Raw genomic sequence first — 14813 nt, forward strand, 5'->3', positions numbered from 1 at the left:
CCTTGTCAGGTTCTCAGAGGTGGCTCCAGGCTAACTCCTGGGCTCATGAAAATGGGGGCTGATGGTGCCGGAAGAGGAGAAAGCGGGGTTCAGGAGTCAGCGCTCCCCCCAATCTGCTGTTTGATTGTTGTGTGTCACAGAGAGATGCCCCCCGCCACCCAGGCAGCATGCCCACCAGGTCCAGCCCGGGCGGCTCTCAGACTGAGCGCTCCGGAAAGGCCCCCCGTGCTGTGAGCAGGGTGGACGAGGGTAGGGTCACCCCCAGCACCGCTGACATCAGGACGTCAGGGCTGGGTCATCCTCCGTGGGGGCGTCCGGCGCTGTGGGGTGCCGAGGGGCTTCCTTGGGCCCCGCCTAGTTGGTGTCCCAGGTATGATGACCACAGATGTCTGCAGACATGGCCCAGTGTCCTCCGGGGCCAGGCCCAGATAGCCCTCATGGCAACGCGCCTCCCCGAGCTCTTAGTGACAACACGTGGGAACCGGGCATTCTGGCAGTGTGCTGCTGGCTTCAGGCCAGACCCCGAGTCGGGCCCCGTCTCACCCGCGGCCTGCAGGGACCCCGCACACGGGGCGCTCCCTCCTCTCCTGGGGGCTGCTTGGCAATTCCAAGGCATGTTGCCCCCGCTGGCCACACTGAGGCCACACTGACCCTTCAGCGACGGCCCCATGGCCCTGCAGAATCGTCTCCCTGGGATGCGGAGTGGCCTGAGACTGTCCTGGGATCGTCTGCCCCAGGCCTCGTCTCACCCGCAGCCTGCAGGGACCCCGCACACAGGGTGCTCCCTCCTCTCCTGGGGGCTGCTTGATAATTCCAAGGCACGTTGCCCCCACTGGCCACACTGACCCTTCAGCGATGGCCCCATGGCCCTGCAGAATCGCCTCCCCGGGGTGCGGAGCGGCCTGAGACTGTCCTGGGATCGTCTGCCCCAGGCCAAGGCTCTGTCGTGGCACCAGGGACTTCGGGAAAGGGGGACAGTCGCTGGTGGGCCAGGCCTCGTCGGGCGAGCCCCAGAAGGGAGCAGAGATGGTGTGAAGCTCGGAAGGGGTCCGATGCAGCGGAGACCCTCTGCTGTGGGCTTGGAGGACGGAGCAGGCCAGGCAGCGAGGCGCAGGGGTGGCTGTGAGGAGCTGACACTTGGCAGCGGGGCACTGGGACCCTGGCCCCCAGCTGCATGGAACCGAATTCTGGAGCCATCGAGTGAACTCGGGAGCCAGCTGCAAGCCGTGGAGGAGACATCTCGCCATTGGCCTGGGGAGACCCTGGGCGGCAAAGCCAGCTCGCTGGCCGGGCTGAGGCGGCTAAGCCTGCCACCACGTGTCGCGCCAACGCACAGGCCAGGGGGCACCGACCCGCGTCCCCTCACTGCCGGGCCGGAGTCCTTCCAGTGTCCCTCTGTGGGACGTCGGGCGGCCGGCTGTGAGCAGGACTGGCCGCTGGGCGTGCACACCGGGCGAGCGTGCTGCACGCGTGACAGCTGCTACTCCCCTCTGCAGCAGCCGACACGGCGGGGGGCACGTGAAAGCCAAGGGACCTTGTGATGACTGTTCCCTCATGCACCCAACCGGTCCCTGAGGTTCGGTGAACCGGGGCCTGAGCACGTGCATTTAACCCCCGGACACAGGCCCGGGGGACTCCGGCCCGCAGACAGCGGCCGCTTCCTGGCAGCCCCGCTGCGCTCCTCCCGGCTCCTCATCCAGGAAGACGGGGCTGGAGCAGCCAGTGTGTCCGCTGACTCACAGCCGGGAAGGTGGCCTTGCAGAGGGAGGGGAGCAGCTGGCAGTCCCTGGGGGCCCCGGAGCTCAGCTCAGCTTCCTGGCAGCAGAGCCGGAGGGGTGGGGAGGGGAGGGGCGGGCAGGCGAGTCCGCAGAGAGAACAGACACCGCCTGCATTTTGCTTTAAAACTTCCGGACCCGGCCGCTTCACAGCTCACCGAGCTTCTGCTCTTTCCTCCCAGCGCCCCGTGGCCTGACCCCCCACCCCTGCCTGCCATCGAATAGGAGAGAAAAATCCCCAAATGCCCCACAGGCCTCTAGCCCGATTTGACAGCAGGGTGGACACTGGGGGCGCAGGGCACGCGGGCTCATCCCCAGCTGTCCCTAGCCGAGGCCTGACCATTCCTGGGCACCCCGTGTGCAGAGGAGACAACACAGGGAACAACCTCGAAGCCGAACAGGAAGAGATGGAGGTTTGGAAAGGGAGCCGGCTCCGTGGCCCTGTGAGAACAAGTTGCCCATGTTTGCAGGCGCCTGTCCACACGTACCTCGGACGATGTGTTTCCCGCACGCGCACCGCGAGCAGCCGCCCTGGGCCCCGTACACCTCCAGGGGTACCCTGCACGGAAGCCCCAGGACCTCACCCTGGCAGTCCTGCCCCCAGGGGACACTGGGCAGTGTCTGGGCACGTCTGTGGTTGTCACACTGGGGGGGGGGCAGGGATGCCGCTCGGCACCCTGCAGTGCCCAGGACGGCCCCACAGAGAACGACCGCCGGCCAACGCCAGCAGTGGCCAAGGGGACCCTGCTCTGATCTCTGGAAACGTGCACACGGCGTGGACAGCACACGCTGGATGCTGGGGTGCTAGGGCCAGGGCGGGTATGTGCTTCCATGTGTCCCCGCCAGCGGGGATGGGCGCCCCCGGCCCCCAGCAAGGCCGCCCCAGAGAGGGGCCTGAGGGGGCCGCGCTGGCACTGGAGCCTCACTGGGCCTTCCCAGCCCTCCGTGTATCTGTGACCTTTTGGTGGGGCCGCGGGGGCCATGGGAGAAGGCACGCGCCCGCAGCAGAATGGCATCTCGTGACCGTCACCAGTCCCTTTGTGTGCAGGCTAAATCGGTCCCTCGGAGACTATATTTAGAAAGAGCCAGAGAACAGGATGAACGAGGCGCCCACAGGCCAGGGGGCAACGGAGCCGCGGTCCTGGCAGCTGGAGCGCGGAGCCCAGAACCAACGGCTGTGGGCGTGGGTGGACAATGAGCCTGCGGTGACACAGGGTGACGGAGCGTGACGGTGCAGCCGACGCGCGGGCAGAAGAACAGGCCCTCTCTGTCCACCCAGAGGGCGTGTGAGAGTGTGCAAGCCCGGGACCCGGGCTGCGCCCCACTGCGCTCCCGCGCTCAGCTTCCCGGCACGGAGGACGTGGCGTCACCCTGGCCCCCAGCGCGGCTCGGGAGCCAAAGGGCAGGAGGGCCGGGGACGGCAGGGGCAGATCCAGGCCTCCCCACACCGGCTCAGGCGGGTCCTCTTCCACCTGGGCCTGGACAGACTCCTGCACACTCTGCAAAGCCCGTGAAGCGCTGGCCCCCCTGAGAAGCCCCTAGCCTATTGTCCAGCACGGCCAGGCCACTAAGACCTCTCCTTGGACATTCCTTGGGCACTGTATGCCTTTCCCGCAGCTGCTGTCACAAGTTACTGCCAACTTGGTGGCTGAAAACCATACACATTTATTCTCTCTCAGTCCTGGCACGGGCCTCACGGGCCAAACCCAGGAGGGGCAGGGCCGGGCCATCCCGAGGCTCCGGGGAGGACCATTTCTGGCCGTTTCCAGCTTCTAGAGTCACCGCATCCCTAGCGAGTGGCCCCTTCCCCCTTGTCACAGGCGGCGGTGCAGCCTCGTTCATCTCTCTGTGACCCTCCTGCCTCCGCCTTATGAGGACCCGTGAGGACGCTGGGCCCCCGGAACTGAAGGTTATGACTTGGTCTCAGGGATTCGTGTGTGGTCATTTCTGGGGACATGGCCTGGATGCCGGGCACCAAAGCGCCACCTAGGTGGAGGGGCTGTTGGCAGCACTGCAGAGACGCTGGGCCCCTGGGAACCGAGGGTTGTCCCCTCTCAGGGGCCTAGACTTGGTCTCAGGGTTTCAGGGGCCATGGCCTGGACGCCGGGCACCAAAGGGCCACCTAGGTGGAGGGGCTGTTGGCAGCACTGCAGGTGCTCACTGAGGCTCCTTCCCAGAGTTCCCTGTCCCCAGGACCAATCTCTCTCTCAGGACAAGGGCCCCAGAACCAGACTGCCTGGGGCAGAGCACTTGGCCACACCTGGTGGCCTGCCCCGGGCACACATGCCCTCGAGGTCAAACCTGGCTCTGGGTCATCGGCCGCAGCTTCCTGCTTAGGCTCTGGGTCACTGGCTGACACCCCGGGTATTGGAGGTTCGACAGTGCGCCACGCAGTGGCCAGCGGCCCCTGAGCGTGCGTGGGGTCTGCAGGGATGCCCGCCCCACCTCCGATGCTGCTGGAAAGCCCTGGAATGAACGGGCCCACAGAGGCCACTCCCAAGGGCCAGCTGTAGGTGGGTCACGTTAAAAATGAAAAACCAAAGCAGCCAACAGTGGGATTAAATGAACTGTTTTAGAGTCTCACTCAGGGTGTTTCTGTCCCCACTAGGGGACACTGGGCAACGTCTGGGGACATCTGTGGCCATCACAAGTTGGGGTGCTCCTAGCATCGAGGGGGGGGCAGGGATACTGCCCAACCCCCCACAAGGCCCAGGATGCCCCCTGAGAGTGGCCCAGCCCCACTGTCAGCAGGGCTGAGGGGGACCCTGGTCTTAGGCATGTTCCAATCCAGGGGCCAGTTTCTGTGAAAAGTGTCCCTTGTTTTGGTCCCACCAGGTCCAAGGGAGAAGCCAGGTGGGCTGCAGCCCCCTGACGTGGCTCCCAGGCACCAGCTCCTGGCCCACGCCACGAATCGTCAGTGTCCGGGCAGGTCCCGACCCCTGAGGGGCCCCAGGTACGGGAAGGACGGTGCCAACCCACGTGTCTGGCTGGATGCTTGACCCCCAAACACAGCAATGTGGGGGATGGGGAGAGAGAAGCAAACGTTTGGGTCCAGGACGCGGGATTCGGCCAGGGCAGGCAGAGGGCTTCGCGAGGCCAGCACCAAGGTGCCGGGCTGCGTCCTCCTCTGGGGACACGGACGGGGAAGGATCCACACTGTGGTGCGAGGCATGGCACTTGGTGTCTGTCTCCTGTGGAACCTTTCAGGGAAAGACAGCCGCAGCTGCCCCGTGGAGGACACTGGTCACCGAGCCCCAGCGACCGGGGGGGGCAGGACCTGCAGTGCTTGGGGTCGTGGGTGGCGGCGCTGAGTTCGCAGAACCCCCTGTGACGTGAGCTCGTCTCAGCTGCCCAGTGGCCTCTGCCCAAAACAGGGTTTCAGTGACCTGGACGGAATTCCTAACAAAGACTGAGTGTCCGCTTATGCTCATGCCGACGTCCCCTTTCTCGTCCGTCCAAATTCCTCACGCCTGTTCTTGTTACTGCAGAGACGCCGCCAGGCCCCAGGCTGCCTGGAAATGCTCAGGTCTGCCCCGGGCCTTTCCTGGAAGGGGCCGGGTGCCGCCGCTCAGCCACTGTACGACTTCAGAAGGGCCGTTCGGGCTGAAGCGGGCACCCAGGAAGCGGGGAGGATGCACAGGACTCAGGAGGGTGGTTTCGTGCCAGCCGGCGGGGAAAGGGAGCACCTGTGCTTCGGCCCAGCTGGCGAGGGTCGGGGCGAGCCCTGGCAGGGACGGTGGCCTCCGGTGACAGGCGGCCAGCGCTCGGGGCACAGCACAGCCCTCCAGGAGAGAGACGAGGGCTGTGCTGACACCCGAGGGAGGCTGGAAGCTGGCGGTTCTTTCCCATTCGAGCCTCCAGGTAAGAAAGGAGCCTGGGTGACACCTGGGTGGTGGCCTGGTGAGACCCAGCTGCTGTCCCCGTCCTGGCTCTCCCAGGGAAAGTGACCACGGGCCTGGAGAGTTCTGAGGGCCCATTAGATGGCCAAGTGACCATGCAGCCTGGGAAGAGGGTGACGGTTGATTTTACAGGTCCACTTGCCCGGGCCACGGGGTGCCCCAATATGTGGTCAGACATTATTCTGGATGCTTCGGTGAGGGTGTTTCTGGATGAGACTATCGATTAAACCGGTGGATGATGAGAAAAGCAGACTGCCCTCCCTAACACGGGTGGGCCTCGCCCAATCAGTTGAAGGCGTGACCAGAACAGAGAACGGACTCCTGGAGCAAACGGGCTCCTCCGGCGACGGTTTCCAGACTCGAACTGCACCACGGGTTCTCCTCGGTCCCCAGCGGCAGCGTTTGGACCTGCTGGTCGCCACGATCGGTTCCTTAAAATAAATCTCTGTGTACAGACCGTCAGCTGCCTCGTTTCCCTGAAGGACCCTGAGCCATACAACCTGCTGGGGGCTTCGTGGTCAGAGAGTCGTGCTCGAAGCCTGGCCCTGCTGCCCACCGGCCACTGAGCCTTGACGAGTCTCTCTGCTGCTAAGCCTCAGTTTCCCCGCCTCCGAAATGGGGCTGAGGAAACCTGCTCCCTATCAGGATGGAATGAGACGGAGCGGCCAGGCCTGGCCCATGGCGGGCGCCCGATAAGCATCGCTGAGTCGGAGTGGCGTCCGCAGATGGGGGAGGCACGGAGGGAGGGACAGCGGGCAGCGGTGGCTCGGCTGGGCCACCTGGGAGCAGAACCGTGGGGCTTGGCGCCTACTCACAGCCTAACCTGACCGCAGCTGGCTTACGTCACAGCGAGGGCTCTACGCCGTCCCCACCCCCGCGGGCAGGTGCTGCCCCACAGGGACATAATCCCGCAGCACGCGGCCAGCAGCCCGAGCCCGCCCTCCTGACACCTGAGGCCGGTGGTGGTGGCCCTGCGGAGACCCTCACACACGTGTGTATGTGTCCATCCCAGGGGACCACACATCTGCTGTCGGAACTCAGGCCATCGAGCCCTGGTCTCCCCGTCAGGAAAATGGTGCGTATCTGTGTTTCACTGACGTCCAGCGTCAAAGGACAGAGACCGTGGCCCCTGGGTGCTCCTGGGGGCCGGCCACAGTTCAGGTCGCCATCGTCTTCACTGGCACATTGATTGTCGGGTGGGCTGGGGTGAGGCGCTCGCCCTGGGCGCCGAGAGCCCAGCCGTGGCGTTCACGAACTTCCATGCGGTGTTTTTATAAAAAGTTGAAATGAATGCAAACTACGCAGGACGAACCAAATACATCGAGTTTTTCTTTAGAGAAGCACCTGACAAGGTGGGCGAGGGCGAGGGAAGCGTCTCTTTATATAAAATTTTGACTTTCCCGCGGCGTTTTCTTTTGGACTAGGCTTTGAGTTTTAGGAAATTTTGCTACGTTAAGATACGACGTACGGCGATGACTGGGTTTTCCTGTTTTTCCCCCAAATCCTGAGCCCAGGCCGAGTGCTAGGCTCGCCTCACCCGATCCCAGGCTCTGCCTCCGACACCTGAAGGCTGCACAAAGCAGGGGCCCGGCACCCTTGGGGGGGACTGAGGCCCAAGAAGCACAAGCCGGAGGGAGGCAAGCCTCCAGGACTGTGACCGATGAGCCCGCCAGAGGCCAGGGGGTGTCAGCGCCTACAGTGCTTCTTAGAACCCCACCCCAACCCGCCTTCCCTGCATCTCACCAGCCAGCCCCCCAAGAGCCGGAGATAACCCCGAGTGGGAGCCGCTCTGAGCCCCCGCCGCGCTCCAACCTCCTTGTCTAGAAATGCGTCCTAGTGCCCTTTCCTTCCCGAACGGATCACGGAGCTCGTGGAAATCAAGTGACATGTTCTTAGAAGTGACAGGTCCCAGATGAAACCCCAGGGGAGAGCAGGGAACACCGAACGAAAACAAAACGTAACGTCCCAACGTAACGTGTGGGGACATGGTGAGGGCAGCGCACGGCGCGGGGCGGGGACGGGACTTGGGACGGTCTCCGATCGTCGCCTGACTCTGCACCCGAAGGGGCCAGAACGGGAAGAGGGAAGAGCGAGTGGAACCCCGAGCCAGCAGGAGGAAGGAAATGACAGAGACGTGGAGGAGAAAACGAAACGAGGACCAGAAAAACGAGAGGCGAACCAGCGGGACCAGAAGCTGGCTTTGGAAAGGCTGGCGCCAGGGGCGGCCGTGGGCCAAGGGAATGGAGAGAGGAGGGGAGGGGGACGCGGCGACCGAGGGGGAGGGGGCGGGACGTGACCTCCGGCCCTTTGGAAATGGGGGGGCTCAGAGGCGAGACCGAAGGGTGTGCCCGCAGGTTAAGTGATCTGCGTGCAAGGCTCAGGCTTCCTGGGAAGACACACGTGACCCAGCCTACTGCAGTTCCAGACGCCACACGCAGCTCGGCCACCTGGACACCGGCCCTGTGTGTTTCTGTCCGTGGCCTCCGTAATCTGTGACATTCCTGGGAAGCTAGGGGATGCCATTTCCGTGGCGGGGATGAAAGGCATCCGCCCACATGTGACAGCGGCTCAGGGGCGGACCCGAGATCTGAACTCAGGTTTCCTGGCCCTGAGCCCAGAGCTCTTTTCGCGGTGACACAATTCCCAGTGTGTCATGTGCGCGTGAGATACTGTGGCTTGTTTGTTCCTTTTTTCCGAAAAACAAGAGATTCCAAGCTCATGAAGCAAAGATAAAACGCTACGTACCTGGTTCAGTTTTTCCAAGAAGCTCCGCTCCGCCCTGTGTGAAAGAGAAAAAGCAAAGCGTGGGTAAATATTTTTCACTTAACCATCTCCGGCTTTCCTCAGAGAAACACTTTGTTGTCGCCAAAACTCTAGCACATGTCCTGCAGAGAGACCGGGCTCAGAGTCCACTTCATTCCTCACGATCCGTTCAGAACGACAGCCTGTTTCTGTGTGTGTATGTGTGTGTGTGTGTCTGTGTATGCACGTGTGTCTGTGTGTACGTGTACGTGTGTCTGTGTGTACGTGTACGTGTGTCTGTGTGTACGTGTACGTGTGTCTGTGTGTGCGTGTCTATACGTGTGTGCGTGTGTCTGCGCGTGCATGTGTCCGTGTGTGCATCTGTGCGTGCACACATGTCTGTACGTCTGTGCATGTGTCTGTGTGCACACATGTGCCTCTGTGCGTGTGTGCATGCATCTGTGTGTCTGTGCATGCACATGTGTGTCTGTACGCATGTGCATGTGTGTGCACGTGTGCCTATATGCATGTGCATGTCTGTGTGCATGTGTGCGTCCGTGCACGTGTCTGTGTGTCTGTATGTGTGTGCATGTGTGTCTGTGCACGTGTGCCTGTATGCATGTGCATATCTGTGTGCATGTGTGTGTGTGTGTGTGTCTGTGTATATATGCTTGTGCATATGTGTCTGTGTGTGTGTGTGCATGTGTGTGGGGGGAGGTCAAGTTTCCTCCTGGAACTTGTATTATTCCACGTCGACACAGGGGACCCCTAGCCATGGTCCAGCCCATCGGACGTGCCAGCACGAGGAAAACAGAGCAGCCGGGACCTGAGCCGTGAGCGTAACGTGTGGTGTTTTGCGTAACGTGTGGTGTTTTTCCACTTCTGGTTTTCACTGACTGAAGTCATGTGCCGGGGCCAAAATGGGACAGCTGGGAAGAGTGACCTCGGGGGCAAACCAATTAACCTCGGGCGGGAGAGGTGACAGGTATATGGATGCAGGAGGGGTCCGAGGTGGCCACCCAGGGCCAGGAGGTCAACAGGAAAGGAAGTCTCCGTGATGGGACCCGGGCGGTGGGGCGCTCGGGTGCTTCAGAGCCACTGTTTCCCCGGAAACAGGACCCCCTGCTCCAAGTGGAACCCTGGGCGACCCCAGACAGAGCCGCAACTCTCCCTGATACTTGACGCAAACAGCACGAGGGTCCTCGGGGGCCACCGTGTCCAGCTGCCAGACTGACCCCGAGACTAAATGCCAGCCTATACCCCACGCTCCACGCTCTAGCAGCTGCTCTAAGAATGCACTGCCTGGAGAAACACCCCCTTTCCTATATCCCGCTGGGGTGCAGAGGAAGAGGCAAGGTGACCCCGTCTGTCTCGCTGCGATGCCATCTACACAGCTAGTGCCGGCCCCATTGGTGGACGAGGGGGCTCCGGCCTCCATAGGCCCAGCTGTGAGTCTGCACGTGCAGCTGGGCCACACAGACGCCCCGGTCTGCACTCCCGGGGGACCCCTGCAGCTGCCACGGGTCACGCTTCAGAACAAGACAAGAGAGCACCCTCTCCCACCAGTGGGGGCAGTCCTGGGGTTCGCTCTGCTGGGGGCTTGCCCAGGGGGCATCAGCAAGCCCCTGCCCCAGGAAACAAGCAGGCCGGACTTCCTGGGCTGTGAGGCCCGCTGGTGTCGTGGGCTCTGAAGGTCCCAGTGGCCTCCGAGAGCTGGCCCCTCTTCCTCTGCAAACATTTACTCTTTCCACAAACCAGTGGGGGCGGTTTTCCACCCACACAAAGGGATGCACCACAGCTGCTGCTCTTGGGTCAGAGCTGAGGCCACTGAGCCCTTCCCAGTGGCTGTGGGCCGGAGGTGAGGTGGGGTGGGGTGGGGTGGCATCAGAGGCTGGGGGGCCTGAGGTCAGGCAGGAACCTCCCACCCCGAGGCCCACCAGGGGAGGCCCACCCTGAGCGTCACAGAGGCCCAGGGTCTCAGCCACAGGAAGAAGGTGACTGCAGATAGTTTTCTCTAAAGCAGTGTCCCCCTACCCCGTGGCACTGCTGACATTGGAGCCAGCTCGCTCTCTGTGGGGCCGTGCTGGGCTCTGTGGGGTGCCGAGCAGCCTCCCTGGCCCTAATCTCTTCGATGCCAGGGGCATCCCCAGTCGTGAGCACCACAGATGTTCCCAGACTTGGCCCAGTGTCCCTTGGGGGGCAGGACACCCCTATTTGACGGCTGGGGGAGACACACACAGAAACAGGGCACTGAGTAGGAAGAACTCGTGCGGCAGCCCCACGAGGCCGGGGGCCCCGGCCTGCTGGTCAACACTGGCGCGGCCACAGCCCAGCGTGGGGACAGAAGCACCGGCCAGGCCAGGACGCCGGGTGCTGGGGATCAGCCCTGAGCAGGATGCGCTGACTGGGCCGCGCACGCACCAGGCGGGGCTCATAGCCTGCCTCGGCACCCACAGAGTCTGCATCTATGAATCTGCCTAGTCTCTAAAACCCACTTCGACCCCCAAATCCACACTCAGGGGTTTTCAAAGTCATTCGTGGACACACGCAGAGCGGTGAGATCTGAGTCAGGCACGCTCCCAGGCGAGGTGGCCCCAGGTGCCGCGCCACCTCCTGCTTCAGCTCAGGCCGTAAACCAGGCTCTTTTCCCACATTTAGTGCCAGATTTTTTGCATTCTTGTTTTTTTCTGAAGGCCGAGGCGTGCCTTACGGAGAAGGTGCGCATGCCGGAGAAGCTCACAGCGCCATTGGCCTGAGTTCAAGGTCAGTGAAGCAAAATGTATATTAAATAAGGCGTCCGACGCAAGGTTGTGTGCCACTCACCGCCTGACGAAAACGTCGCGACCAGAGGTTTGCGGGAACCTAACTCTATATGCCCCCAGCCGGGGTCCATATTTGCTAATTCACTGCTTGTTGTAAATAGTGAGACTCAACCATCTGTCTATCTGTCTGTCTGTGTCTGTCCACCGACCTACCTACCTATTTTATTCTTTGTGACCATGAAACATAACCTCACCTTACGAAACCTGGAAATCACATACGACCACCCACAACCCCACCACCTTATTTTTCCCAGGCGCGTCCACGTACCCACCCATTTTTACACATTCAGGTCCCATTTCCTGTCTGATCACCTGCCTTAAAGATTTTTCTTGCTTAACATTACATCGCGAGGGAAATGTTATTTTCCCATGCCACCGCAAATTCTTCTAATGCTTGACTTAAAAAAAAAAATCACCTTCATGTTGAAATAATTTTAGATTGACAGAAAAGGGGTACAGATAGCACAGAGGGTTCCCACGAGCTCGTCACCCAGCTTTCCCCAAGGCTGACACCTCGAAAGATGACGACACGAACGTGGCGCATCGTACGCACCGAACTCCATCGTGTCTGGATCTCACTGGTTTTCCTCGGAAAGTGTTTTCTGCTCCGAGATCCCGTCTAGGACACTACGTTGCATTTGGTGACTTTTTATGCCTGTGTCTTATATTTCATGGACGTACCATAATTTACATTATCATTGCTATTAGAGGTATTTACTGCCCATTATTGGACATTTAGGCCACCCCTGGGCATGAAGCTACAGGGGGTGGACTCAGACACCTTTGATTTTTGCCCCGGCCCTTTACTGACACGTAACGCGCAGGGTGAAGAGATGGTTCGTGCATAGCTCCGGGCATTTTAAAAGTGTGTGCACCTGGGTCACCGTCACTTGCGTCTAGACACGGAACGTTTCCAGCGCCACGAAGGCATCCCAGAGTGAATCAATCCTCTGATGTTATTATAATTTTCACTATTATGGTTATCCTTTCGCTGCCGAGGACAGAACGGGGTGGGTAGGTACACGGTCTGCAGCTGACCTTACGCCATTCCTCCGAGGGCAAGAAACTGTCTCACAATAAACACCTGCTTCTTAGCAAAACAGACAGTGGGCATACGCGTGACGTACACAAGATGCACTCTGCAGTTTTGTGTGGCTAAGGAGGTAATTCTGAGAAATGAATGACTATTCAGCACTTGGACTATGGTAAAAAGTAATATCGAGTGTGTGCACAACGCTGCCGCGTGTACTTTTCTCGAACCTTCGCTGTTGCCAGCAGGTCCCCCCTCTCATCAGATGTGGAACCCTGGGGTGACGGGACAGCCGGGGCGCAAGCAGAGGGGTGCACCGGGGCACCCACGCCAGCGGCCTGGTCGGCGGCCCTTCTGAACTCATCAGCGTGTAGCAGAGGCGACAGGGTTGGCATGGGTACACCGAAGGAGCAAGTCACTGCTTTTGCGTCCACGGACGCGGCTGCTTCCTGCGAGCCCTAAACTCCGACGCGGATCAGTAGCTGAAGTAAAAAGTCTGAGAGACAGAAGAGAAGAAAAGAGGGTGCAGATTCTGACTGTAGGATGAGCCATACTGGTGACGAGAATCGCCTGGAAGGTTCCAGAAGCCAGGCAGCAGCAGTACCTGCTCGGAGGAGTTGAGACGTGTCCTTCTGGGCCGAGGCGCAGTGAGGGGATTTGGGGTGAGCCCTGGCTCCAGACTTCTGTCCGGACATCTTGAGCGCCGGCTCCCTGAACCCTGTCTGTAATACGGGGACCCCCCACCTCACTCTCAGGGTCTCTGGGAGGATGGAATGAGGCGAGCAGACTGCCCGGCACTTGGCAAGACAGTGGTCCACAGCAATGGCGATGAAGGCTGCAAGATGCACATGTAATATGCAGCCCACGAGAGTCGCCCGAACGGCCAGTGGCAGGTGGGCGGGGTCGCGTCCCAAGGCCTTTCGGTTCTGGGGCTGGGACTGCAGCCACGGGGGGGCCCCTGTCCCCGGCACCCGCGGTCAGTCCACTCTCCCGACTTTATCCTAATTTTATGGATGTCGGAGCTGCTGTGGGGGACATGGCTGGGCTGAGGTCACATGGGGTCGGGCTGGGGACGTCAGGCTTGCTCCATGTTTATTACGGGTCAGAAGTTTAATTTCCTCTCTTTTTTTGCAACCCTGCTGAGGAAGGGGCTGTGGCTGCTCTGCAGACCCGGTACCTCCGCAGACACGCGCTCACCCGCCCCCGGCTCACCCGTCAGAAGAAGGAAGGGAGGAAAATTCCAGAACCCCAGGTTACTTGATTCTGTGCTGTTTCATGAACGAGACCCTGCGTGATATGCAGGACTAAGTGTGTGGGAGGCAGGTCACTGGGTCAGGGTCTCTCCTGGGGCAGCTCTGTCCCCCAGGGGACACTGAGCAATGTCTAGGACATCTGTGGTTGTCATGACTGGAGTGCCCCTGACATTGAGTGAGTGGGAACCAGGGATATACCGCTCAGCCCCCCACAGTGCCCGGGACACCCCCCCACAGAGAACGACCTGGCCCTGATGTCCTCAGCACCGAGCATGGGTGCCATCAGGCAGGGCTGCCTCCAAGCCAGGACAAGCCGAGGACAAGTGGCTGTGCCTAGGCCCTTGTCCTTGCAAGTGTCAGCGGGGCCTCTCCTGGAAGGGTTTAAAAATAGCTCATCTGTTTTTTACTTTTCTGTTTTTAATTTTTTTTTGAAGTCTCAGCAGCGCCTGAGAGGAACCGCCGGAGGCAGCTGCCCTGGGCAGTAAACGAGACCGGAAAGGCTGCCGTTTTTGAGTTTTTGGCAGCCCTTCCCCGCAGCTCGCTGGGTAATCCCCGCGCTGGCATTGCTCTGTCACAGGGCTCCCTAACCCCTGCTTCTCAGAAACCGGCTTCGGGCATTCACGCCCACCCGCTTGGGGCTTTGGGGGGGACTGAAATCCGAGCTGGGACCCTAGCCACCAGAAAACCCCCTAGCAGCTGCCTACAAGCCCCCTCCCTACTTCCCGCCTGTCCTCAGTCCAGTGGCGGATGGGGACTCACCTTGTCACAGCTGCGGGGAGATACACTCAGACGATTCATTTTTTCAAAATGACTAATAAATAAACATCGTTTTTGTTCAGTTAAAAGCCATCCTCATTTTCAACATCTACGACATAATCCCCCTTCTGCAATGGGGACACCGGGCGAGTCATCCTCTATGTGGGGGCTGTCCCCGGCACTGTGGGGGGTGCGGAGCAGCCCTTCTGGCCTTAACGCCTCAGTGCCAGGATCGCCCCCAGTGTGACAACCATGGAGGTCCCCAATGTTGCCCAGTGTCCCCTGGGGGGCAGGACAACCCCACCCCTCATTCCCCTGAGAACCACTGCCCTAGGATTATTGAGCTAACATCTCTGAACCTCTTCAGTGTATTCACTTTAAGTAGACACATTTAAACAATTTATTTGTATCAAGATATACAAACCATTGCGTAAGCTTAAGGTGTACAGTGGGTGGGTTTGATATTCATATATTGCAATATAACTGTCGACTGATTTGGACGTTCCTACCTACCCTCGCCCCTCCCTGGCCAAGAC

General features: G+C 60.5%; 1 protein-coding gene and 1 long non-coding RNA gene across 3 annotated transcripts in view; one reads left to right on the top strand and one right to left on the bottom strand.

The window, feature by feature from the left end:
• The window catches only part of GNG7 (G protein subunit gamma 7), a 101003-nt gene that overhangs the window by 16853 nt on the left and 69337 nt on the right, over positions 1-14813 (bottom strand). Inside the window, exon 3 of one of the 2 annotated variants that reach the window (XM_015585966.2) lies at positions 8420-8453. The exons of the other annotated variant lie outside the window; for it this stretch is intronic. The gene's annotated coding sequence lies outside the window, so the exon portion shown is untranslated. The remainder of the gene's footprint in view (positions 1-8419; positions 8454-14813) is intronic. 2 annotated transcript variants of the gene reach the window in all.
• On the top strand, positions 743-6131 carry LOC112475242. The gene is made up of 2 exons (XR_003044648.1): positions 743-3765; positions 3902-6131. It is a non-coding gene; the product is annotated as an uncharacterized LOC112475242 (long non-coding RNA).

Source organism: Pteropus alecto, unplaced genomic scaffold, assembly GCF_000325575.1.
Source record: "Pteropus alecto unplaced genomic scaffold, ASM32557v1 scaffold30, whole genome shotgun sequence".
NCBI lineage: Eukaryota > Metazoa > Chordata > Mammalia > Chiroptera > Pteropodidae > Pteropus > Pteropus alecto.